The 27,049-nt window shown below is 40.6% G+C and overlaps 1 protein-coding gene across 3 annotated transcripts in view; it reads right to left on the reverse strand.

Annotated features, from left to right (window-relative positions):
* Positions 1-27,049, reverse strand: part of LOC139477865 (putative N-acetylated-alpha-linked acidic dipeptidase) — a 198,385-nt gene that overhangs the window by 141,083 nt on the left and 30,253 nt on the right. The window contains exon 1 of one of the 3 annotated variants that reach the window (XM_071260301.1): positions 18,749-18,752. The exons of 1 other annotated variant lie outside the window; for it this stretch is intronic. The gene's annotated coding sequence lies outside the window, so the exon portion shown is untranslated. Of the gene's footprint in view, positions 1-12,902; positions 13,311-18,748; positions 18,753-27,049 lie in introns of those variants that run through there. One more of the 3 variants, XM_071260298.1, reaches the window with a different exon arrangement.

The raw sequence follows: 27,049 nt of genomic DNA on the forward strand, positions 1-27,049 counted from the left end.
ACATCAGTAACTAGGATGATATGGATGTTAGCACACACACCATCAGCACCTACATCAACTGTCTCTATAGTCTTACATCAGTAACTAGGATGATATGATGTTAGCATACACCCGATCAGCATCTTCATCAACTGTAGTCTGAGAGCAACTAGGATGATATACTACAACTGTCAACTGGTAAAATAAAGCGTAAAATAAAACACTAAATAATGAGCTAATTGACCAAACTCAAGCAAAATATTCAGGTAAACAAGCTTACTACACGGGGTGGTTTAACTCATGTACCTCATCTCCCACTGACTCACCCAAATGGTGCATATCAATCTGTTCCCCTATATCAGTAAACAAAGCTGCCTGCAGACACTCTACCTCATGTCACACTGACTCACCCATGATGCATATCTACCTGTTTCCTACATCAGTAGACAAAGCTGCCTGCAGACACACTACCTCATGTCACACTGACTCACCCAAATGGTGCATATCTACCTGTTTCCTACATCAGTAGACAAAGCTGCCTGCAGACACACTACCTCATGTCACACTGACTCACCCAAATGGTGCATATCTACCTGTTTCCTACATCAGTAGACAAAGCTGCCTGCAGACACACTACCTCATGTCACACTGACTCACCCAAATGGTGCATATCTACCTGTTTCCTACATCAGTAGACAAAGCTGTCTGCAGACACACTACGTCATCTCCCACTGACTCACCCTCACAGTGCATATCTACCTGTTTCCTACATCAGTAGACAAAGCTGCCTGCAGACACACTACCTCATGTCACACTGACTCACCCAAATGGTGCATATCTACCTGTTTCCTACATCAGTAGACAAAGCTGCCTGCAGACACTCTACCTCATGTCACACTGACTCACCCAAATGGTGCATATCTACCTGTTTCCTACATCAGTAGACAAAGCTGCCTGCAGACACACTACCTCATGTCACACTGACTCACCCAAATGGTGCATATCTACCTGTTTCCTACATCAGTAGACAAAGCTGCCTGCAGACACACTACCTCATGTCACACTGACTCACCCATGATGCATATCTACCTGTTTCCTACATCAGTAGACAAAACTGCCTGCAGACACACTTCCTCATCTCACACTGACTCACCCAAATGGTGCATATCAATCTGTTCCCCTATATCAGTAGACAAAGCTGCCTGCAGACACTCTACCTCATGTCACACTAACTCACCCATGGTGTATATCTACCTGTTTCCTACATCAGTAGACAAAGCTGCCTGCAGACACTCTACCTCATGTCACACTGACTCACCCAAATGGTGCATATCTACCTGTTTCCTACATCAGCAGACAAAGCTGCCTGCAGACACACTACGTCATCTCCCACTGACTCACCCTCACAGTGCATATCTACCTGTTTCCTACATCAGCAGACAAAGCTGCCTGCAGACACTCTACCTCATGGCCCACTGACTCACCCTCATGGTGCATATCTACCTGTTACCTACATCAGTAGACAAAGCTGCCTGCAGACATTCTACCTCATGTCAGGATGATCTAGGTAATCATTTCAAAAGTCAAAATGTCAAACAGAGTCTGGCTGGCATATTCTACAACTACAGATTTCAGCTGATGATGTGGGTTGTGTAGGAGGCTGAAGGCATTTTTATTGGCATCAGCGTCTCACAGAAGTAGGAACATTATCACAAAAGCTCATATATTTTCTTTTCATCTTTGATTTTAGTGAGTGAGTGAGTGAGTATGGTTTTACCTTGCTTTTAGCAATATTCCAGCAATATCACGACAGGGCACACCAGAAATGGGCTTCACACATGTCGGGAATAGAACCCGGGTCTAAGGCATGATGAGCAAACGTTTTAACCACTAAGCTACCCGACTGCCCCTTTAATTTTAGAAAAAAAGAAGCTTGATTTTTCTGTGCATGGATGTTTATAACAATATATTTCAGTTTTATCATGGAGATCAGCTTCTCGTCAGTGTTTATAACAATACATTTCAGTTATATCATTGAGGTAAGCTACTTGTGGGTGGTTATAACAAAACACTTCCGTTATATCATTAAGATCAGCTACTCGTCGGTGGTTTTGACAATATTTATGTTATATCATAGAGTTAAGCTACTTGTGTTGGTAATAACAGAGTTATACAACCCATGGTACAGGAGAGTTATACAACCTGTGGTATAGGAGAGTTATACAACCTGTGGTATAGGAGAGTTATACAACCCATGGTACAGGAGAGCATAATACAACCTGTGGTACAGGAGAGTTATACAACCTGTGGTATAGGAGAGTTATACAACCTGTAGTATAGGAGAGTTATACAACCTGTGGTATAGGAGAGTTATACAACATGTGGTTTAGGAGAGTTATACAACCTGTGGTATAGGAGAGTTATACAACCTGTAGTATAGGAGAGTTATACAACGTGTGGTACAGGAGAGCATAATACAACCTGTGGTACAGGAGAGTTATACAACCTATAGTATAGGAGAGTTATACAACCTGTGGTACAGGAGAGTTATACAACCTGTAGTATAGGAGAGTTATACAACCTGTGGTTTAGGAGAGTTATACAACCTGTGGTATAGGAGAGTTATACAACCTGTAGTATAGGAGAGTTATACAACGTGTGGTACAGGAGAGCATAATACAACCTGTGGTACAGGAGAGTTATACAACCTGTAGTATAGGAGAGTTATACAACCTGTGGTACAGGAGAGTTATACAACCTGTGGTATAGGAGGGTTATACAACCTGTAGTATAGGAGAGTTATACAACCTGTGGTACAGGAGAGTTATACAACATGTGGTATAGGAGAGTTATACAACCTGTAGTATAGGAGAGTTATACAACCTGTGGTATAGGAGAGTTATATATATAACCTGTGGTACAGGAGAGTTATACAACATGTGGTATAGGAGAGTTATACAACCTGTAGTATAGGAGAGTTATACAACCTGTGGTTTAGGAGAGTTATACAACCTGTAGTATAGGAGAGTTATACAACCTGTGGTACAGGAGAGAATAATACAACCTGTGTTACAGGAGAGTTATACAACCTGTGGTTTAGGAGATTTATACAACCTGTGGTACAGGAGAGTTATACAACCTGTGGTACAGGAGAGTTACACAACCTGTAGTATAGGAGAGTTATACAACCTGTGGGATAGGAGAGTTATACAATCTGTGGTTTAGGAGAGTTATACAACCTGTGGTACAGGAGAGTTATACAACCTGTGGTACAGGAGAGTTATACAACCTGTGGTACAGGTGAGTTATACAACCTGTGGTACAGGTGAGTTATACAACCTGTGGTTTAGGAGAGTTATACAACCTATGGTTTAGGAGAATCATACAACCTGTGGTATAGGAGAATCATACAACCTGTGGTATAGGAGAGTTATACAACCTGTGGTATAGGAGAATTACACAACCTGTGGTATAAGGAGAGTTATACAACCTGTGGTATAGGAGAGTTATACAACCTGTGGTATAGGAGAGTTATACAACCTGTGAAGTAAACCAATAGTAGATACATGACAGTCAACATGCAGCAGAGATGATATAATTGTGTACATAGATGATATACTACAGACGATATACTACAGATGATATACTACAGGCGATATACTACAGATGATGATATACTACAGACGATGTACTACAGGCGATATACTACAGATGATGATATACTACAGACGATGTACTACAGACGATATATTAAAGATGATATACTACAGACGATATATTAAAGATGATATACTACAGACGATATACTACAGATGATGTACTACAGACGATATATTAAAGATGATATACTACAGACGATATACTACAGACGATATATTAAAGATGATATACTACAGACGATTTACTTACAGACGATGAACTACAGACGATATATTAAAGATGTTATACTACAGACAATATATTAAAGTAGATATACTTCAGACGATATACTACTGTCAATATACTCGGTCGATATACTACACAGAGTATCAGAGATCTCCGCCCGGCAGATTACACCCAAGAGACAACAGGGCAGCCATTATAATCTTAGTTCCAAACTGCATCAATTTGGATGGTCAAGGAAGTGTGACTTATTGGACTGTCTGATGGGACTGTCTGCTGGGACTGTCTGCTCCACCTGATGTCTGGAGGCCTTTGCTGATAGAAATCCAACAACATGAGAAAGCTATGGAAGCTTGGTACAGTATCAACAAGCTAGTCAAACTTTAAACTGGCGTCCGTATTTTCAGCTCATGGTTGTTCTCACACAACCTACAGTATCCTTGACTGTACATGACGACATACAACCTCTTGACAAGCATTGTAACCACCAACAGTTTCCATCTGTAGATAATTACATGCAATTACAGGCTCATAAATATATCTACAAACTACAGAAGGAGGTCAACTGCATAAGCCGAATGGCCTAGGTTTTTTGCATGCCTAAGAGAATCAACCCTGCACTTTGAATTGAGGCACCTTAGACGACTTGGCCACACATGCTCCCATATTAGCTGTATAAGTAAATGGGTGTAAAGCATACTAGATTAGCCTTTTAGAATGGGTAATGTGGAATATTGTAAATATTCAGAAACTGGTCTAATTTAATGTTCCATCAACATCAACCAGAGTTTCAGTAACTGCCTTGTATCTTAGTCATGAAGAGAGCAAAGACCAGGAGATTAAAACATGGTCAGGGATTCGGAAAACTGTATTCAACGTAATAAGCGCCCAGGGCAATCTCAAAATTAGAAATAGGGGGCTCTTATTAGAATATTATTTTGGTGAAAAAAACAGAGTTGAAAGATAAAATTTGTGGTTTATGCTAACAGCCTGAAATGTTTATATTCGACAGATATATTTTTCCAGAATTTAATTGCCAATAATATAGGGTGCATATAACACTGCGTATTATATGCGAATAGGGGAAGGAAGCGGTGCGTATTATACGCGAACAGGGGTCGGAAGTGGTGCGTATTATATGCGAATAGGGGTCGGAAGCGGTGCGTATTATATGTGAATAGGGGTCGGAAGGGGCTCTAATTGGGATTGTTCACTAGCCAATTTATTAGCAAATCTCGCCGTGGGTGCTTATTAGAGTGGGGCGCTTAATACATCGAATACGGTAAACTGAGTTTAATTCTAATCTGCCAATCCTTGGGGCCATCATGTACGCATGGCCTGACTCCTCAACTACAAACTACTTACCCGGTTTGGCAGAAACTCAATGATAGATTGAATGAGGCAATAACAGTCATATACCCCTAGTCCCCTGCCACCTTTGTCATCCCCCCTCCCTTCCTCGTCTCCCCCACATAGACAGCGCCATGTCTCTATATTATAATTGGCTTGCGTGGTTCTTGAAGTCACCAGAGACGCCTCATATTTCATGGCTGGAATATATGTGACTCTGTCTTCACGGTTTGCTAAAGATGCACAATATTAAACATCCAGGGGTTTGTATGAGTGGATCTGATCAATTGATTGATAATTATTAAATGAGGCACATACAGTTTCTGTACATGCTTGAAGACATTTGGACTGACATGGGAGATGTGGGTGATCATCTGTGGGTGAGGACTTCATCGCTTCACTCATAAAACTGAAGGAATCCACACAAATATGTAGCAGGTATATAACTCTCAAAGATGTGTTGACCGCCTCCGTGGTCAATTTGATGGAACATCTGTTTGGAGTGCAGAAGGTCGGTGGTTCAATCCCCGACTGCATCACATCAAAAGATGGTACTTGTTGGACTCTGCATAGAGGGGCAAAACATGGTCCAATCAGCTTGGAGTCTTATACAGTGTCTGAGAGGGGTATCCAAGTGGAACTGTGGCATGGTATCTCAGTGGGATAGTACTATAAAACAGGCATTACTCAGGACTAGTACAAGCCGACTAGCCGGACTAGCACACACATGCACACACACATGCTTGTCAGAAAGTTGTGAGGTGGATATACTTATTATATGGAATTACTCGTCATGTTGTCTTGTTATTTTAAGACTGGTTACACTGTCTGTACACTTACATGATTGGCTTAAACAGAACTTAATTTACTCCAGCTATAAAGACACTGTTAACATGAGTTTTACTCCAGCTATAAAGACACTGTTAACATGAGTTTTATTTGAGCTGTAAGACACTGTTAACATGAGTTTTATTTGAGCTGTAAGACACTGTTAACATGAGTTTTACTCCAGCTATAAAGACACTGTTTACTTGAGTTTTATTTGAGCTGTAAGACACCGTCAACATGAGTTATACTCCAACTATAAAGACACTGTTAACATGAGTTTTATTTCAGCTGTAAGACACTGTTAACATGAGTTTTATTCTAGCTGTAAGACACTGTTAACATGAGTTTTATTCAAGCTGTAAGACACTGTTAACATGAGTTTTATTTCAGCTGTAAGACACTGTTAACATGAGTTTTATTCAAGCTGTAAGACACTGTTAACATGTGTTTTATTCGAGCTGTAAGACACTGTTAACATGAGTTTTACTCCAACTATAAAGACATTGTTAACATGGACAAAGTAAACACCAATAATTGCATTGTTTTCATAAATGTACCACATTTCTCTCCTTGTACAGAGTATATGTTAAATATTCGATTTCCACAATTTACAGGAAAATGGATCGGTTACCATTATGCATAAGTTACAACCCTTCTCCAGGATCATAGAAAACATACAATACCATATTCGACGCCCCGCTCTAATAAGGGGGTTGGGGGCTTGTGTGGCTGCTTGTACTAGCCCAGACAAATGCCTAGCCCAGTGAGAAACCATGCCGAAGTTTAGCATGACTACCCCACTCAGATGGAGTATACAGACACCGAGCCGACCAGTCCTTGTTTTATGGGTCTAATGATGACATATAAAGGAGGAGCTTGACATGCACTTTTAAATAGCATATGTTAAAAGCATATACCATATTCGACGTAATTAGCGCCCCGCTCTAATAAGCGCCAACAGAAATATTTGCTAATATATTGGCTAGTGAACAATCCCAATCAGCACCCCTTCCGATTGATCAATGTACACAAGACTTATTTATTCGCGTATAATACACACTCGTGTGTTATATGCACCCTTAATTATGGGCAATTAAATTCTGGAAAAATATATATGTCTTATATAAACATTTCAGGCTCTCAGCATAAACCATGAAATTTATCTTTCAACTCTTTTTTTTTCACCAAAATATAATTCTAATAAGAGCCCCCTATTTCTAATTTTGAGAGCGCTGAGCGCATATACGGTAATTGGTGCCAGTGTGAGTGAGTAAAGTCATGCGCTAGAAATAATCATGTCATAGACGCTAGCTAGCTTCACACATTGCACCCTTGTGGGGAATCAAACCAAGGCTTTCTATTAAACGAACGGGCGGTCGGGTAGCCTAGTGGTTAAAGCGTTCGCTCGTCACGCCGAAGACCCGGGTTCGATTCCCGACATGGGTACAATGTGTGAAGCCCATTTCTGGTGTCCCCCGCCGTGATATTGCTGGAATATTGCTAAAAGCGGCGTAAAACTATACTCACTCACTCACTCACTATTAAACGAACACTTTGACCACAAGGCCACAAGGCCACCACACTCCTGCTTGCTTCAGTGTTACCTCCCACCTCCGTGGTCTAGACGCAGAACGTCTGCCTAGAGAGAGGAAGGTCGTGGGCTCAATCCCCACCTCATACCAAAAGACATTAAAAGTTGGGACTTGTTGTCACCCTGCCTGGCGCGTGGCATTAAGGGGTTAAAACAAGGACTGGTCGTCTCGGAGTCAGTATACTGTATCTTCGTAGGTATTCATGTTAAACTGTGGCATGGTATCTCAGTGGGCTAGCACTACAAAATCGGCATTAGTCCCGAGTAATACAAGCAGCCACACACACGCACGCACGCGCGCACCCACACACACACAAACACACGCACACACACAAACACACACACACGCTCACGCTCACTCACGCACGCATGCACACAGACACAAATGCATGCACATGGTCATATGAGAGCAAGAATTTTGAACGAGACATTGAACCCCATTTCACCTCACCTCCAGTGTTTCCAACAAGACAAACAAACACACCACAAGAATGTCAACTTAATTACATCAAGCGTGGGTAGCAGACATCAAGGACGACATGTTCACAAGTTGCATAGCAACTGCCTCCTTATTCTATGATGTTACAGGACAAATTACATTCATCAGCCCCTGATCAGCTGCATGGAATCCTGCATCTACTTACATTTAACTAATTATCATTGTCTACTTTCACGACAAGATTCATCGTCCCACCTGCCTTCACTATCATAGGATCGAATGCTCATCTTGTCCAGGGTAGTTGCCATGGCAACAGGGACAGTTTGAAGGGTGTGGAATTCCATAATAAACAACTCAAAATAAACAAATAGTTCTAGGTTTTCCAAACTGAGACAAATAATATATGTGTGTCTCTCTCTTTCATGATCTGGAGTGCCCTCTGATATGTGTAAAACTTAAGATCCACTCACTGCTGTGGCAGTCTATTCACTGTTCCTGATCGTGTAAGAGTGAATATCATCCTGCCCTATTTTTTATCCCGAGGATGAAATTCTCTTGTGTCAGGATGATTCCCCCTAGTGAATTTGAACCGACACCAGTATGTATAATCCTATCCTATACTATACTCCAGAGTAAAACTTCCCCCGGGATAATATTAAGGTAGGATATAATCCTTGCTTACAATTACACCCGTCAAATACTCTCCCATAATGCTTTTGTTTGTTTGTTTGTTTGTTGTTTAACGCCTCACTCAGCAATATTCCAGCTGTATGACGGCGTTCTGTAAATTATCAAATCTGGACTAGACAATCCAGTGATTGACATCATGAGAACTGATCCATTCATTAGGGATACGATGACATGCATCAACCAATTCAGCGAGCCTGACCACCCAATCCCCTTAGTCGCCTCTTACGACAAGCAGTCGCCTTTTACAGCCAGTATTGTTTGCTGAAGACCTATTCAAAACTGGAGCTTCATGGTTTTCTCCCAGAATGCACTAGATTTTACATAATCACAGAGACTACACAAAATAAACAACAAAATAAACAGGACAGTCATGACACTGACTGATGTGAATAGTTGACTGGAATGAAGACAGGGCATGTCCTTGATGAAGGCACTAGAAGGTGAAGTCCTTCCTTGCTGTCTTAACTCACACTATAATATGTAAACGACCCATAAAGATAATATTGACTGGAATGAACTCAGTGTTCCTTTATCATTCAGCAAAGCCACCCTCAGCCACTTGAAAGGACACCTGTCCGAATGTAAACAGCACATGCTTCAAACTGATAATGTTGGGTGATGGTGAACTGTAACTGGACAACTGGACAATGGCATGATTTCGAGGTTATGGGTGGGTGTGGGTTTTGGTATGGGTGTGGTCATGGGTGTGGGTGTGGGTTTTGGTATGGGTGTGGGTGTGGGTGTAGTCGTGGGTGTGGGTGTGTATGTGGGTTTTGGAGGGTGTGGGTTTTGGTATGGGTGTGGTCGTGGGTGTGGGTGTGGGTGTGGGTGTGGGTGTTCTCATTGGTTTTGGAGGGTGTCGGTGCGGTCGTGGGTTTTGGTGTGTGTTTTTGAGGGTGTGGGTGTGGTCGTTGGTGTGGTCGTTGGTGTGGGTGTGTGTTTTGGAGGGTGTGTGTGTGTGGGTGGGATCAAATGGGTGGAGGGTGTGGCATGGGTTGAAGGACGGGGAAGGGTGAAATGAGAGGGTGGCGGAGGGTGTAGGGGGTGATATGGCTGTAGGGGTGGAGTATCACTGATACCTACAATATCATCGATACTAAGGTACAGACAATACTTGAATCATCAGTTTGTGAGATTGTGACATGCTATAAATAGAACAGAAACTGATAGAGTTACCTTCCATAAATCAGAAGCAGCATAGCACAACTTGTAAGCAAGGAACACAAGGACGTGGTAATACAGGACGTACCCGCTATTAAACTATTACATTTAATAACCATCCCTTTGTTTAAAACTGTTTTGTTCTTGGTTTATTTTCATTAACAAGTTTTTGTTTTTGAGATAATAATAAGTATATGAATGAATCCAGTGAAATTTCAGTGATTTCATCATTTCTTACTATTTGTTGGTGTATCGTGTTAGCATTGGTATCGTCAGTCTGTACCGTGATACATATTGTGTCGCAACATACCAGGTGATACTTAGCTCTAGAGGGGAAGGTGCGAAAGGGGTGTCGGAGTGGAGGTTGATGGGGTGGGAGAGACTAGAAGGGGATGAGAGGGGTGTGTGTGAGAGGGGTGGGGGTGGTGTGGATGGGTGAAGGGGGTGCACTGCCGCTCCTTTAATCAGAGGGGCGGTCGGGTAGCCTAGTGGTTAAAGCGTTCGCTCGTCACGCCGAAGACCCGGGTTCGATTCCCGACATGGGTACAATGTGTGAAGCCCATTTCTGGTGTCCCCTGCCGTGATATTGCTGGAATATTGCTAAAAGCAGCGTAAAACCCTACTCACTCACTCACTTCTTTTATCAGAAACCTCCCGTCAACCTACTATTGTACATGTTGTATTCTGGGTATAACACACACCTCCTTTTTCAAATCCTGATTCAGCATCAGCTGAGAATGTACAAATCGTCTGATTGATTACACACGATGCCCCAATTCTATAGCCAAACTCAGGATTTCAACCAAAGCCAATCCAGTCATTACAACAGACAGGCATATTTGAATTATTCTCGTATTTGTCGAGTATGACGGGGAAGTGTATCAATCAAGGATCTTCTAGCGTGATCCAGCCCAGAGCCACTGACTTGATCCTATTATCACCGGTAATGTTCTCGAGACCTGTCGGCAACGTCAGCGTGAACATGTCTCCGTCAGAATTAGCTGTAATCACCGACGCTGATGCCATAATGTGGCTGTCAAACCTCCCAACCATCAAACACTTCAGAATAGGATGTTTACCGATAATTAATTTACAGGCTTTTAGCACAAAACTAAACCACTGTAAATTTAATTACTGTCACCCTAATAATGCTGTGACGACGTGACAGGCAGCCATGGAAAAGAGATTTTTAAATGTTTAGATGACGCTGGCAAACTTGCATCACAGCTAGTCCAGTGTATTATAAGTACAAATATTGCTCTCTGCAACTCAATAGGTTCAATCCCTGGCTTTAACCAAAGTAATGGAAAAATGTTTGCCAAAGCAAACGTTATTCTATTCCATGAGAATTGCACTGTTATTAACGTTATTGTTCAATTGAAGGTTGGACATACTGAGAGTTGCCTGTGCACTAAGCTGCGTCGGGTTTGATTATAATCACATTATATCTTAAATATTCATGGGAATATTCTGGTTTAAAATACTGGTCCCTGTGATGCTTTTCTCCCTGTTTTGATTTCATCCTCCTCCTCCTCATCATCATCATCATCATCATTTCCATTGTGATCATCATCATCATCATCTTTGTGATCATCATTTCCATTGTTATCATCATCATCATCATCATCATCATCATCATCATCATCATCATCATTTCCATTGTTATCATCATCATCATTTCTATTGTTATCATCATCATCATCATCATCATCATCATCATTTCCATTGTTATATACTTGCTTAAAGACATAACATGTAATTACCGGGGGATATAGGATTTATACCATCTGAGGACTTATTATTAAAATACTAACATTTTCAAATTCCAACATCCCATGTGATATCATTCTGTAACCACTGTGTAATTATTGCAACATGTTCCATGACCAGTCAGTGGAGACTGCCTCGCCTGATGCAGCAGACAAGCATTACTACATCCGCTCATGACTAATACATAACACCAAAATATTATGTATGATAATAGTATGTAAAACTATGAATATGAATAGGCCAAGCACAAGTCACTTTGATATAGGTGTTTTTTTCTTGCTATTAACATTTTCATAAGCATTTTACAGTGATGATTACCAGGGAGAATTAATCATGTCATACTATGCCGAGATCAACACATATAGCTGTTAGAATCCTAACATTGATGGCCTCATGAAGATCCGGGGTAGAATAGGTCTTCAGCAACCCATGCTTGCCCTAACCGGCGATTATGCTTGTCATAAAAGGCAACTAATGGGATCGGGTGGTCACCTCGCTGACTTGGTTGATGCATGTCATCGATCCCAATTGCGTGGATTAATGCTCATGATGTCAATCACTGTATTGTCTGGTCCAGACACGAATATTTACAGACCGCCGTCATATGCTGTAATATTGCTGAGTGAGGCGTTAAACCACAAACAAAAACCAACCTAACATTGATGAATTCTAAATACCAAGAAACAGCTTAGTAACTGCAGCCTACTATTCATTCAGCACATATTCAAATGGCGCCTCAAGCAGCTGGTGAAGAGAGCAAATTTATAGGGGACTTGAACCTTGTAAGTGTTGTGGTAGGAGGTATGAGTGTGCCGTAAACTGTGTACCTACTTCAGTAAATCAGCCGATATTGAGACTGAACGAAGTACATAAACACTGAAAGAAGGGTGTCACAGTCACAGGTCGCAGTGCTCAAGGTGAAGGCTATGTAAAGTTTGAAATACTTTGGGCATTCATTCATGTCTGATTCCAGGTCACACTGCATGTGGACATAGTTCACAAAGTACACTGTATTATGTCTGCTGGTGAAGTGCTGTGAAACATATTGTTCTGTTGTGAACTGGAGTGTACAGAGCTGGCTCATAGTGAGTATTGTCACGGTCACGGTACGTAAACACTGACAAAGACCGCCACAACGGTAAGGCACACACACAGACTGGGTAGTGACCCTGGGACGTGTGATTAACTCAGTGATGTAACGTTTTCTCTCACCTGTCAGATTGCCCTCACAGCGACTCACACCAGTGCCTCGTAAAGTCTTCAACAGGTAGAGGTTACCCCTCAATCAGCATGAATTCTGTGTCAGCCGTAGTAACTATCCTAGCACATGGCCGGTGAAGACTTTGTGTTGTTGTGGACTATCACAAGTGTGGAGCTAGATGTCCTTAGAGTACACTGGTGTATATTGATCATCACAGACCAGCCGATATCCTTCACCTCCCCAATAGCTGGGATCCTAGGCCAGGTGGGCTATAGTCTGTTTCATACTTAGAAACAAATAAACATGTTAGAAACTTATCTGAACACACTGTCCGCTTGTTTGGGATCGCCTTGGCTGAATACAAGTCTACACTGGCTGGGAGACTCTGGGTCTATTTATAGATACCGGCACACTTTGTAATTGGCTGCACACCCTGGCATCTGCTGTCAAGTGTTCTGCAAACCTTCACAGAAGAAGGCTGTATTGGATGGGTGAAGCATGAAATGATATCACTTTCTCACACAGTGTCACATGACCAGCACAAAATGATGTCACTCTCACACACTGTCACATGACTGCATAATAAAATGATAGGGGGCGGTGGGGTAGCCTTGTGGTAAAAAGTGGTTCTAGTAATATTGCTGGACTAGTTCTATTGCTAAAAGCGGTGTAAATGTAACCATAGGACTAGTTCTATTGTTAAAAGTGGCATAAATTTAACCATATACACACACACGCTCACTCACTATAAAATGATATCACTTCTCAAAGTGTCACATAACTGCATTAAAAAATGATATGGTTAAAAGTGGTTCCAGTGACTAGTATTTTTGTTAAAAGCGGTGTAGAACCATACACACACTCACTCACTCACTCTAAAATGATATCACTTTCTCAAAGTGTCACATTATTGTATCATAAAATGATATCTTTTCCTCAGTTTCACATTACTGCATTATGAAATGGTATGGTTAAAAGTGGTTCCAGTGATATCACTGGCCTAGTACTTTTGGTGCGGTGTAGAACCATATACACACACTCACTCACTCACTATAAAATGATATCACATTCTCAAAGTGTCACATGACTATTGTAAAATGATATCTCTTTCTCAAAGTGTCACATGACTGCATTATAGAATGATATCACTTTCTCACAGTGTCACATAACTGCATTATAAAATGATATCACTCTCTTACAGTTTCACATTACTGCATTATAAAATATGGTTAAAAGTTGTTCCAGTGATATCACTGGCCTAGTTCTTTTGTTAAAAGCGGCGTAGAACCTAAACACACATACACTCACTCATTCACTATGAAATGATTTCACTCACTTACAGTTTCACATACGGTAACTGCATTATAAAATGATATCACTTTCTCACAGTGTCACATGACTAGCATAAAATGATAATACTTTCTCACAGTGTCACATGACTAGCATAAAATGACATCACTTTCTCAAAGTCACATGACTAGCATAAAATGATATCACTTTGTTTCAGTGTCACATGTCTAGCATAGAATGATATCCCTTTGTCATTGTGTCACATGTCTAGCATAGAATGATATCACTTTGTCATGGTGTCACATGACTAGCATAAAATGATATCACTTTGTCAGTGTCACATGACTAGCATAAAATGATATCACTTTGTCACATGACTAGCAAAAATGATATCACTTTCTCAGTGTCACATGACTAGCATAAAATGATATCACTTTCTCACAGTGTCACATGCCTAGCATAAAATGATATCACTTTGTCACAGTGTCACATGCCTAGCATAAAAAGATATCACTTTTTCATTGTTTCACATGAAGTTGGGTAAATGCTTTTTATTAGTGTGCTTGTTATTTCTTTTTGATAAGTGAACTGATTAAAAGACCTTATGCTTTTAATTGGTGAGTCACCAGGATATTATTCTAGTTTATTATGAAAAATATATATCTTTATCTTTTCTACCAAAATCTGTGCTGTTCCCAGATAGTATTTCCTGGTTCCAAAATAACCCCTGAGATAAATAAATCAATATATTGATATATAATTTCACTATTACCATGCAGAAAATAATATGTCATCAATATCTTTTTAATTTTTATAATATCAATAAATGATTTATTGAAATTAATCTTCTCAGATTATCCAAAAAATATTGTTAATTTTAATTTAAAGCTCAGAATACTGTCAAGAAAATTGAAATGAAACTATTTTTAAACAAATTCGCTTATTCAAAAACAATTCCATGATGAAAGCAATTCTGATGCCTGTGCAACGTCAGAAATTTAATCTCAAGTGGAAAAAATGGCAATGTTGTAAGAGAAGATGGAGAATCGTGAGTTTGCTCTTTATCCAGGGAAGTAAAGGCTCCCAGTTGGCAGCAGATCTGTAAAGCTGCTTGTAATACGATTACACATGCAATCTCACATCACCAGACTACTGGCAAATAACATGCAGCATACAACAGGCAGTGCCTGGTGGACTACAGGTCCTTGTGAATAGCGGGACTGTGGGAAGTATAGTGGGTCTGTTGGTGAAAAGCGGGTCTCTTGGGAATATGGAGAGTCTGTTGGGTGTGTAGTGGGTCTGTTGGGTGTGTAGTGGGTCTGTAAGGTGTATAGTGGGTATGTTGGGTGTGTAGTGGGTCTGTTGGGTGTGTAGTGGTTCTGTTGGGTGTGTAGTGGGTCTGTTTGGTGTGTAGTGGGTCTGTTGGGTGTATAGTGTGTCTGTTGGGTGTATAGTGGGTCTGTTGGGTGTATAGTGGGTCTGTTGGGTGTGTAGTGGGTCTTTTGGGTGTGATGTGGGTCTGTTGGGTGTGTAGTGGGTGTGTTGGGTGTGTAGTGGGTCTGTTGGGTGTGTAGCGTGTCTGTTGGGTGTGAAGTGGGTCTGTTGGGTGTATAGAGGGTCTGTTGGATGTGAAGTGGGTCTGTTGGGTGTGAAGTGGGTCTGTTGGATGTGAAGTGGGTCTGTTGGGTGTGATGTGGGTCTGTTGGGTGTGTAGTGGGTCTGTTGGGTGTGAAGTGGGTCTAATGGGTGTGAAGTGGGTCTCTTGGGTGTGAAGTGGGTCTCTTGGGTGTGAAGTGGGTCTGTTGTGTGTGAAGTGGGTCTGATGGGTGTGAAGTGGGTCTGTTGCATGTGAAGTGGGTCTGTTGGGTGTGATGTAGGTCTGTTGGGTATGTAGTGGGTCTCTTGGGTGTGAAGTGTGTCTGTCAGGTGTGTAGTGGGTCTGTTGGGTGTGATGTGGGTCTGTTTGGTGTGTAGTGGGTCTATTAGGTGTGTAGTGGGTCTGTTTGGTGTGTAGTGGGTCTGTTGGGTGTGTAGTGGGTCTATTTGGTGTATAGTGGGTCTATTAGGTGTGTAGTGGGTCTGTTTGGTGTGTAGTGGGTCTGTTGGGTGTGTAGTGGGTCTATTTGGTGTATAATGGATCTGTTGGGTGTGATGTGGGTCTGTTGGGTGTGAAGTGGGTCTGTTGGGTGTGTAGTGGGTGTGTTGGGTGGGAAGTGGGTCTGTTGGGTGTGTAGTGGGTCTGTTGGGTTTGTAGTGGGTCTGTTGGGTGTGAAGTGGGTCTGTTGGGTGTTTAGTGGGTCTGTTGGATGTGAAGTGGGTCTGTTGGGTGCGTAGTGGGTCTGTTGGGTGTGTAGTGGGTCTGTTGGGTGTGTAGTGGGTCTGTTGGGTGTGAAGTGGGTCTGTTGGATGTATAGTGAGTCTGTTGGGTGTATTGTGGGTCTGTTGGATGTGAAGTGGGTCTGTTGGGTGTGTAGTGGGTCTGTTGGTGAAAAGTGGGTCTGTTTGGTGTATAGTGGGTCTGTTTGGTGTATAGTGGGTCTGTTGGTGAAAAGTGGGTCTATTGGGTGTATAGTTGGTCTGTTGGATGTGTAGTGGGTCTGTTGGGTGTGTAGTGGGTCTGTTGGGTGTATAGTGGGTCTGTTGGGTGTGTAGTGGGTCTGTTGGGTGTGAAGTGGGTCTGTTGGATGTATAGTGAGTCTGTTGGGTGTATAGTGGGTCTGTTGGATGTGAAGTGGGTCTGTTGGGTGTGTAGTGGGTCTGTTGGTGAAAAGTGGGTCTGTTTGGTGTATAGTGGGTCTGTTTGGTGTATAGTGGGTCTGTTGGGTGTGTAGTGGGTCTGTTGGGTGTGTAGTGGGTCTGTTGGGTGTATCGTGAGTCTGTTGGGTGTATAGTGGGTCTGTTGGGTGTATAGTGAATCTGTTGGGTGTACAGTGGGTCTGTTGGCTGTATAGTGGGTCTGTTGGCTGTGTAGTGGGTCTGTTGTGTGTATAGTGGGTCTGTTGTGTGTATAGTGGGTCTGTTGGGTGTATAGTGGGTTTGTTGGGTGTATAGTGGGTCTGTTAGATGTGAAGTGGGTCTGTTGGATGTGTAGTGGGTCTGTTTGGTGTATAGTGGGTCTGTTGGATGTGAAGTGGGTCTGTTGGGTGTGTAGTGGGTCTGTTGGGTGTGTAGTGGGTCTGTTGGGTGTGTAGTGGGTCTGTTGGTGAAAAGTGGGTCTGTTTGGTGTATAGTGGGTCTGTTTGGTGTATAGTGGGTCTGTTGGGTGTGTAGAGGGTCTGTTGGGTGTGTAGTGGGCCTGTTGGGTGTGAAGTGGGTCTGTTGGGTGTATAGTGGGTCTGTTGGGTGTATAGTGGGTCTGTTGGGTGTGTAGTGGGTCTGTTGGGTGTATAGTGGGTCTGTTGGGTGTGTAGTGGGTCTGTTGGGTGTATAGTGGGTCTGTTGGGTGTATAGTGGGTCTGTTAGATGTGAAGTGGGTCTGTTGGATGTGTAGTGGGTCTGTTTGGTGTATAGTGGGTCTGTTGGTGAAAAGTGGGTCTATTGGGTGCATAGTGGGTCTGTTGGGTGTGAAGTGGGTCTGTTGGGTGTATGTTGGGTCTGTTGGATGTATAGTGGGTCTGTTGGGTGTGAAGTGGGTCTGTTGGGTGTGTAGTGGGTCTGTTTGGTGTATAGTGGGTCTGTTGGATGTGAAGTGGGTCTGTTGGGTGTGTAGTGGGTCTGTTTGGTGTATAGTGGGTCTGTTGGATGTGTAGTGGGTCTGTTGGGTGTATAGTGGGTCTGTTGGGTGTATAGTGGGTCTGTTGGGTGTATAGTTGGTCTGTTAGATGTGAAGTGGGTCTGTTGGATGTGTAGTGGGTCTGTTTGGTGTATAGTGGGTCTGCTGGATGTGAAGTGGGTCTGTTGGGTGTATAGTGGGTCTGTTGGTGAAAAGTGGGTCTATTGGGTGTATAGTGGGTCTGTTGGGTGTGAAGTGGGTCTGTTGGGTGTATAGTGGGTCTGTTGGATGTGTAGTTGGTCTGTTGGGTGTATAGTGGGTCTGTTGGTGTTGAAGTGGTTCTGTTGAGTGTGTAGTGGGTCTGTTTAGTGTATAGTTGGTCTGTTGGTTGTGAAGTGGGTCTGTTGGGTGTTGAGTGGGTGTGTAATGGGTCTGTTTGGTGTGTAATTGGTCTGTTGTTTGTGTAGTGGGTCTGCTGAGCTTGGTCTTTTCGATCACAAATTTTAGTCTGTTTGCTACCAACTTAACTGTTTAGATTCAAACAAGAAACTAAGGCAGAGATGCCAATACTGTTACAACACACTGTTCACTCTCTATGTGGAGATATTTATACATGGCCTATTAAACAATCCAATTTAACTGCAGTTAGATTTTACTTTAGATCATGCATCGAAAAGTAAACTGAATCAAGGTAATGGCTCAGAAGGAAGTTGCAGGGATAAACTCCTAGATTGGGTGCATGCTGTCTGCATACAATCAAGAGCTGAAAATTATCACATGACAGATCACATGATGGATCACATGACAGGTCCAAGGGACAACCTACACTGTGATGAATATAGTCATGAGGGTCACAGTTCTGCAACAGTTTTATCTGACATTTTACAGTTTGATGCCTATCAGATGAAAGCACGTATGAGACCATTTTGTACAACAATGATACAATCTGCAATATTGTGCATTCCCTTTGATGTTGAACCTGCAGTCCAAACCCCCAAACTATTCTTGTTAGAATAGATTGATACATCCCATAGAGGGTGGAATAAAGTGGGGATATCACATAGAGGGTCGAATAAAGTGGGGATATATCCCATAGAGGGTGGAATAAAGTGGGGATATCACATAGAGGGTGGAATAAAGTGGGGATATCACATAGAGGGTGGAATAAAGTGGGGATATATCACATAGAGGGTGGAATAAAGTGGGGATACATCCCATAGAGGGTGGAATAAAGTGGGGATATATCCCATAGAGGGTGGAATAAAGTGGGCATATATCCCATAGAGGGAGAAATAAAATACCTATATATCTCATAGAATGTGGAATAAAGTGGGGATATATCCCATAGAGTGTTGAATGAAGTGGGCATATATCCCATAGAGATAGAAATAAAATACCTTTATATCCCATAGAGGGAGGAATAAAGTGGGGGCATATCCCATAGAGGGAGAAATAAAATACCTTTATATCCCATAGAATGTGGAATAAAGTGGGTATATATCCCATAGAGGGTGGAATAAAGCAGCTATATACCCCATATTGGGAGGAATAAAGTGGGGATATATCCCATAGAGGGAGAAATAAAATACCTTTATATCCCATAGTGTGTGGAATAAAGTGGGGATATATCCCATAGAGGGAGTAATAAAATACCTATATATCCCATAGAGGATGGAATAAAGCAGATATATATCCTATAGAGGGAGGAATGAAGTGGGGATATATCCCATAGAGGGGGGGGATAGAGAATCTATTGTGCAGTCAATTAGCTCGAGCTCAAGGTTCTTGCTGGGTTAATCTTCCTATTTACAGTTTTACATATCTTGAGCTTATATGGTCTGAGTTATTATTTATGTTTAGACATCTCATGTGTCTGGACATATCAAAGTTTATCAACAATCGCCTCAGGTTCAAACAAACATTGACTGCTACTGAATATTCAAGTGATGTCAAGAGAATTCTGACAATTCTGGCGTCAGTCAGGGCAGCTTCTACAGTTCCAACCATGCTAGAGTGACAGGTGCTTGTTCTATATTCATACCATCATCAGGACCTCCATGACCCAGACAGAGCCCCAGCACGCAGATAGTTCCACATAGACAATGAAGACCACGACATCAGCTGTGGTAGTGGCCGGCACATGCTGGTACTCTCTGAATCAGCAGACTCCATTAATGAACAGCATCCATTATCCTGACATTGTCTGCTTCTTGACAACAGCCAGATGGAGCTTATCGCTTTTAAAGAATTCATTCCTTGTCATTTGCACACAGAAGATATTAAGAAATAAAACCACTCATCCCCAAGTCACATTCATCTTGGAAGTCAGCTGATCTTTTGTGCTAAATGAGAAGTTTGGTTTGTTATTTGTGTTGTTGTGGTGAAATACAAGGAGTTCTCGGTGACAGTGGTATTGAACTGGGCTGCATTCGACTCCGTAACATACGACACAGTCGGAGGATACTGTGAGAGGAAGCTCATGTAACGGATGCCAGATTGCACAGAGATCACTCATATTGTCCACCACTGACTCATCACTGAAACCAGAGGTCTTTCCACTGATATAGTTACCGGAAGTCATGAGATCAATGAACAAGGAAAGTAGACCTTTTCCAATCTGACAAAGACAGATCAAATGTCCAACCAGATCTACAGGAAGACCAAGAGATATCTGAAGACCAAGAGATATGTGAAGACCGAGAGATATGTGAAGACCGAGAGATATGTGAAGACTGAGAGAAATGTGAAGACCGAGAGATATGTGAAGACTGAGAGATATGTGAAGACCGAGAGATATGTGAAGACCGAGAGATATGTGAAGACCAACAGTTATGACCAATGAACATGTGAAGATCCAGCACCATATGAAGATCAGTGAAATTGTGAAGATCAATGCAATATGTACAGACCTATACAATATCTGAAGATCAATGCAATGTGCATAGACCAATACAAGATATGAAGATCAATGCAATATGTATAGACCAATACAAGATATGAAGATCAATGCAATGTGCATAGACCAATACAATATCTGAAGATCAATGCAATATGCATAGACCAATACAAGATATGAAGATCAATGCAATATGTATAGACCAATACAAGATATGAAGATCAATGCAATGTGTATAGACTAATACAAGTTATGAAGATCAATGCAATATGTATAGACCAATACAAGATATGAAGATCAATGCAATGTGCATAGACCAATACAATATCTGAAGATAAATGCAATATGTATAGACCAATACAAGATATGAAGATCAATGCAATATGTATAGACCAATACAAGATATGAAGATCAATGCAATGTGTATAGACTAATACAAGTTATGAAGATCAATGCAATATGTATAGACCAATACAAGATATGAAGATCAATGCAATGTGCATAGACCAACACAATATCTGAAGATCAATGCAATATGTATAGACCAATACAATATCTGAAGATCAATGCAATATGTATTGACCAACACAATATCTGAAGATCAATGCAATATGTATAGACCAATACAAGATATGAAGATCAATGCAATATGTATAGACCAATACAAGATATGAAGATCAATGCAATATGTATAGACCAATACAACATCTGAAGATCAATGCAATATGTATAGACCAATACAAGATATGAAGATAAATGCAATATGCATAGGCCAATACAATATCTGAAGATCAATGCAATATGAATAGACCAATACAACATCTGAAGATCAATGCAATATGTATAGACCAATACAATATCTGAAGATCAATGCAATATGTATAGACCAATACAAGATATGAAGATCAATGCAATATGTATAGACCAATACAAGATATGAAGATCAATGCAATATGTATAGACCAATACAAGATATGAAAATCAATGCAATGTGCATAGACCAATACAGCATCTGAAGACCAATGCAATATGCATAGACCTATACAAGATATGAAGATCAATGCAATATGTATAGACCAACACAATATCTGAAGAACAATGCAATGTGCATAGACCAATACAATATCTGAAGATCAATGCAATATGTATAGACCAATACAAGATATGAAGATCAATGCAATATGTATAGACCAATACAATATATGAAGATCAATGCAATGTGCATAGACCAATACAATATCTGAAGATCAATGCAATATGTATAGACCAATACAATATCTGAAGATCAATGCAATGTGCATAGACCAACACAATATCTGAAGATCAATGCAATATGTATAGACCAATACAATATCTGAAGATCAATGCAATATGTATAGACCAACACAATATCTGAAGATCAATGCAATATGTATAGACCAATACAAGATATGAAGATCAATGCAATATGTATAGACCAATACAAGATATGAAGATCAATGCAATATGTATAGACCAATACAATATCTGAAGATCAATGCAATATGTATAGACCAATACAAGATATGAAGATAAATGCAATATGCATAGGCCAATACAATATCTGAAGATCAATGCAATATGAATAGACCAATACAACATCTGAAGATCAACGCAATATGTATAGACCAATACAATATCTGAAGATCAATGCAATATGTATAGACCAATACAAGATATGAAGATCAATGCAATATGTATAGACCAATACAAGATATGAAGATCAATGCAATATGTATAGACCAATACAAGATATGAAGATCAATGCAATATGTATAGACCAATACAAGATATGAAGATCAATGCAATATGTATAGACCAATACAATATCTGAAGATCAATGCAATGTGCATAGACCAATACAATATCTGAAGATCAATACAATATGCATAGACCAACACAAGATATGAAGATCAATGCAATATGTATAGACCAATACAATATCTGAAGATCAATGCAATATGTATAGACCAATACAAGATATGAAGATCAATGCAATATGTATAGACCAATACAATATCTGAAGATCAATGCAATGTGCATAGACCAATACAATATCTGAAGATCAATACAATATGCATAGACCAACACAAGATATGAAGATCAATGCAATATGTATAGACCAATACAAGATATGAAGATCAATGCAATATGTATAGACCAATACAATATCTGAAGATCAATGCAATATGTATAGACCAACACAATATCTGATGATCAATGCAATATGTATAGACCAATACAATATGTATAGACCAATACAAGATATGAAGATCAATGCAATATGTATAGACCAATACAATATATGAAGATCAATGCAATATGTATAGACCAACACAATATCTGAAGATCAATGCAATATGTATAGACCAATACAAGATATGAAGATCAATGCAATATGTATAGACCAATACAAGATATGAAGATCAATGCAATATGTATAGACCAATACAATATCTGAAGATCAATGCAATATGTATAGACCAATACAAGATATGAAGATCAATGCAATATGTATAGACCAATACAAGATATGAAGATCAATGCAATATGTATAGACCAACACAATATCTGAAGATCAATGCAATATGTCTAGACCAACACAATATCTGAAGATCAATGCAATATGTATAGACCAATACAAGATATGAAGATCAATGCAATGTGCATAGACCAATACAAGATAAGAAGATCAATGCAATATGTATAGACTAATACAAGATATGAAGACCAATGCAATATGTATAGACCAATACAAAATATGAAGATCAATGCAAAATGTGAAGACTCAAGCAATATTTTAAGATCAATGCAATATTTGAAGACCAGGAAATATGTGAAGATCAATGCAATATTTGAAGACCAGGAAATATGTGAAGACCAATTCAATATTCAGGGACCAAGAAATGTGTGAAGGCCAAGAGATGTATGAAGACCAAGAGGTGTGTGAAGACCAAGAGGTGTGTGAAGACCAAGAGGTGTGTGAAGACCAAGAGATGTAAGAAGACCAAGCGATGTATGAAGACCAAGCGATGTATGAAGACCAAGAGGTGTGTGAAGACCAAGAGATGTGTGAAGACCAAGAGATGTAAGAAGACCAAGAGATGTATGAAGACCAAGCGATGTATGAAGACCAAGAGGTGTGTGAAGACCAAGAGATTTGTGAAGACCAAGAGATGTAAGAAGACCAAGCGATGTATGAAGACCAAGCGATGTACGAAGACCAAGTGGTGTATGAAGACCAAGAGGTGTGTGAAGACCAAGAGATGTAAGAAGACCAAGCGATGTATGAAGACCAAGTGGTGTATGAAGACCAAGAGGTGTGTGAAGACCAAGAGATTTGTGAAGACCAAGAGATGTAAGAAGACCAAGCGATGTATGAAGACCAAGCGATGTATGAAGACCAAGTGGTGTATGAAGACCAAGAGATGTGTGAAGACCAATAGATGTATGAAGACCAAGCGATGTATGAAGACCAAGCGATGTATGAAGACCAAGCGGTGTATGAAGACCAAGAGATGTATGAAGACCAAGCGGTGTATGAACACCAAGCGATGTATGAAGACCAAGCGGTGTATGAAGACCAAGCGATGTATGAAGACCAAAGGATTATGGGAAGACCAAAGGTCTATATGAAGACAAATGCAACGTGTGAAGATCAATGCACAAACTGAAGACCAGAAGACATGTGAAAACCCATGCTGAACTACACAACTACACAATGAGAGAATATCTCTGCTGTATGTGATCAGTTTTCCAAGGTACATTTAGTCCATTTCTGAGAGAGTGAAAATGCATAATATTCAGAAAAAGAATTTAAATGTCCAAGTGAAAGTGCTGAAATCACACGTTCCATAATCAGCTTACTTACTTACTTACTTTGGAGATTTAACGTGCGCTTTCCGACTGATGCGTATTTCGCACACGGGCCCGGCCAGGCCATTTAATGTGTTTCCGAAAGGGGCGAAGGTGGCCTGTGCAACCCTAAGAGGGGGCTTTTTGGGGTTGCTTATATATAATTTGGGAATTTTGAGATTCCATAATCAGCTTGGTGGTATGGCCTAAAGGTACCGTGACAGCCATGTGCAGCAGTGCATGACAAAGGTTTTCATTGGTTGATATGTGATTCTTAGCAACTATTTTCTACTGTTTCTGCTACTTCTGTTAATCCTACAAAAATAGCAACATTGCATATGTAGCCGGGTAGGTTGTTATCTTTATCATATTATTGCTATTTACATCATTATTCATACATCATCATCATCTATATGTTCATTGTTTGTCGTGTCTACAGTTGCATGTCAGTAAATAAGGCTTTAAAGTACTCAACACCCTTATTTTCAGTCTCTGGGAATCTCACCAGATCTTCCCCTTCAACCTTCTGTCTATCTCTTGACCGCCTCCGTGGTCTTTGTTAGAGCGTCCGCCCGGAGAGCGGAATGTCCGGGGTTCGATCCCCGGCAGCGTCATACCAAAAGACGTTAAAAGATGGTACTTGTTGTTACCCTGTCTGGCGCTCGGCATTAAGGGGCTAAAACAAGGACTGGTCGGCTCGGAGTCAGTATACTGTGTCTGAGTGGGGTATTCATGTTAAACTGCAGCATGGTATCTCAGTGTGCTAGCACTACTAATTGGCATCAGTCCGGACTAGTACAAGCAGCCACACACACACACGTGCATGCACGTCACTATATATATAAGTGCAATAATCTTGGACACGACGTTAAACCCCATTTCACTTCACCTCACATCTGTCTATCTTTAGACATATTTTCACACCTGTAGGGTTTCCCTTAGTCAATTTATATCTTGCATTAAGCACTTCCTTTGATGCTTAATGCAATCTGTCTTCTAATTGGCCACCCTGGTCCTCTACAGGTAGCTTCCATCCATACCTGACTTCCTCCTCACTTCATGTGCTGCTGATGAGGAGGAAGGACAAGTTCTTTTCTTCAGGTTATTTCTTCAACAGCAGCCACCCCAATCATTTAATAAAAGCATAATCATCATCTGCCTGTGTCTGTGTTCTCCAACGGCCTGAGCCGAACAAAATACACCGCCCCCACTACACATACATTGAGGATTGTGGGTAACATCACCTTTGACATTGATTTTGTGAATAATACAACAAGAGTTATCAGAAAGATGACATATCCCCCCGGCAGCTGTCTGTAAAGTAACCACAATTCTGTATGTAATGAGTCAAGAGTTGAATGTTCTTGAAGAAGCATACATTGTTTACCCACAAAAGATCCACCATGGTTGCATCCATATGAAATGGAAAGTAAAACAAGTGTGTTTCTGTGGGTTTTTTTATGCAAACAAATGACAAATTACAAGAAACAATAACTAAACAAGAGTATAGTCAATGAAGTCATCTATATCCCACGCCCATTTTAAAACGTCATGGTCCAAAACCAGGTAACTGACCCAACATTTCTCTTAGCCCATGTCAAAATAGCTGCAATGGAAATTCTAAAATAAACATGTCTAAAACTCCTTCATATCAAATGGCACCAGTTCAGTATGTGCTTTATATATAGACATGCAATGTTTGGCAAGGAAATATATAACAGTTTATTTGTTATCCTCCATAAGTGAACCCACCCTATATTAAAACTTAAATCCAACTTGTTGCCATGGAAACATAAAAAATAAAAAAAATTAAAATTCCTAAATAGCAAAAGGCACCAGTTCAGTATATGCCTGGTAGACATGCAAAATTTTGTAAGAAAGTATTTAAGGTTTTTTGAGTTACGTTCCGGAAACGAACACCACCCTTATAGAACCTAAGTCCAACTTGTTACCATGGAAACGTAAAAAATAAAAATTTATAAAATTCCTAAATAGCAAAAGGCACCAGTTCATTATGCAGTTTAAACCTATGAAAAGTAACATGGAGAAATCTTTAACAGTTTCGGAGTTCTGCTCCGGAGACAAACATCACCTACATAGTGAGCCTATGTCCTGCATGCTTTCATGAAAATTGGAAAATAAAAAAATTGGAAAAATTCCAAAATAGCAAAAGGCACAACTTCACCACTTAAGTGATATAAATGCAAAGTTTGATGAAGAAATATTTAATGGTATTCGAGTTCTGCTCCAGAAACGATTCAGACAGACGGACAGACAGACAGACAGACATGCCCATAGCTATATCCCCCCGCATTATATGCCGGGGGGATAATAAAAACTTACAATCTGTATCTTAACATTCTATTACCATCACCCTGGTGGGTACA

This window comes from Haliotis cracherodii, unplaced genomic scaffold (genome assembly GCF_022045235.1).
Source record: "Haliotis cracherodii isolate W230 unplaced genomic scaffold, xgHalCrac1.p SCAF_36, whole genome shotgun sequence".
Taxonomy (NCBI): domain Eukaryota; kingdom Metazoa; phylum Mollusca; class Gastropoda; order Lepetellida; family Haliotidae; genus Haliotis; species Haliotis cracherodii.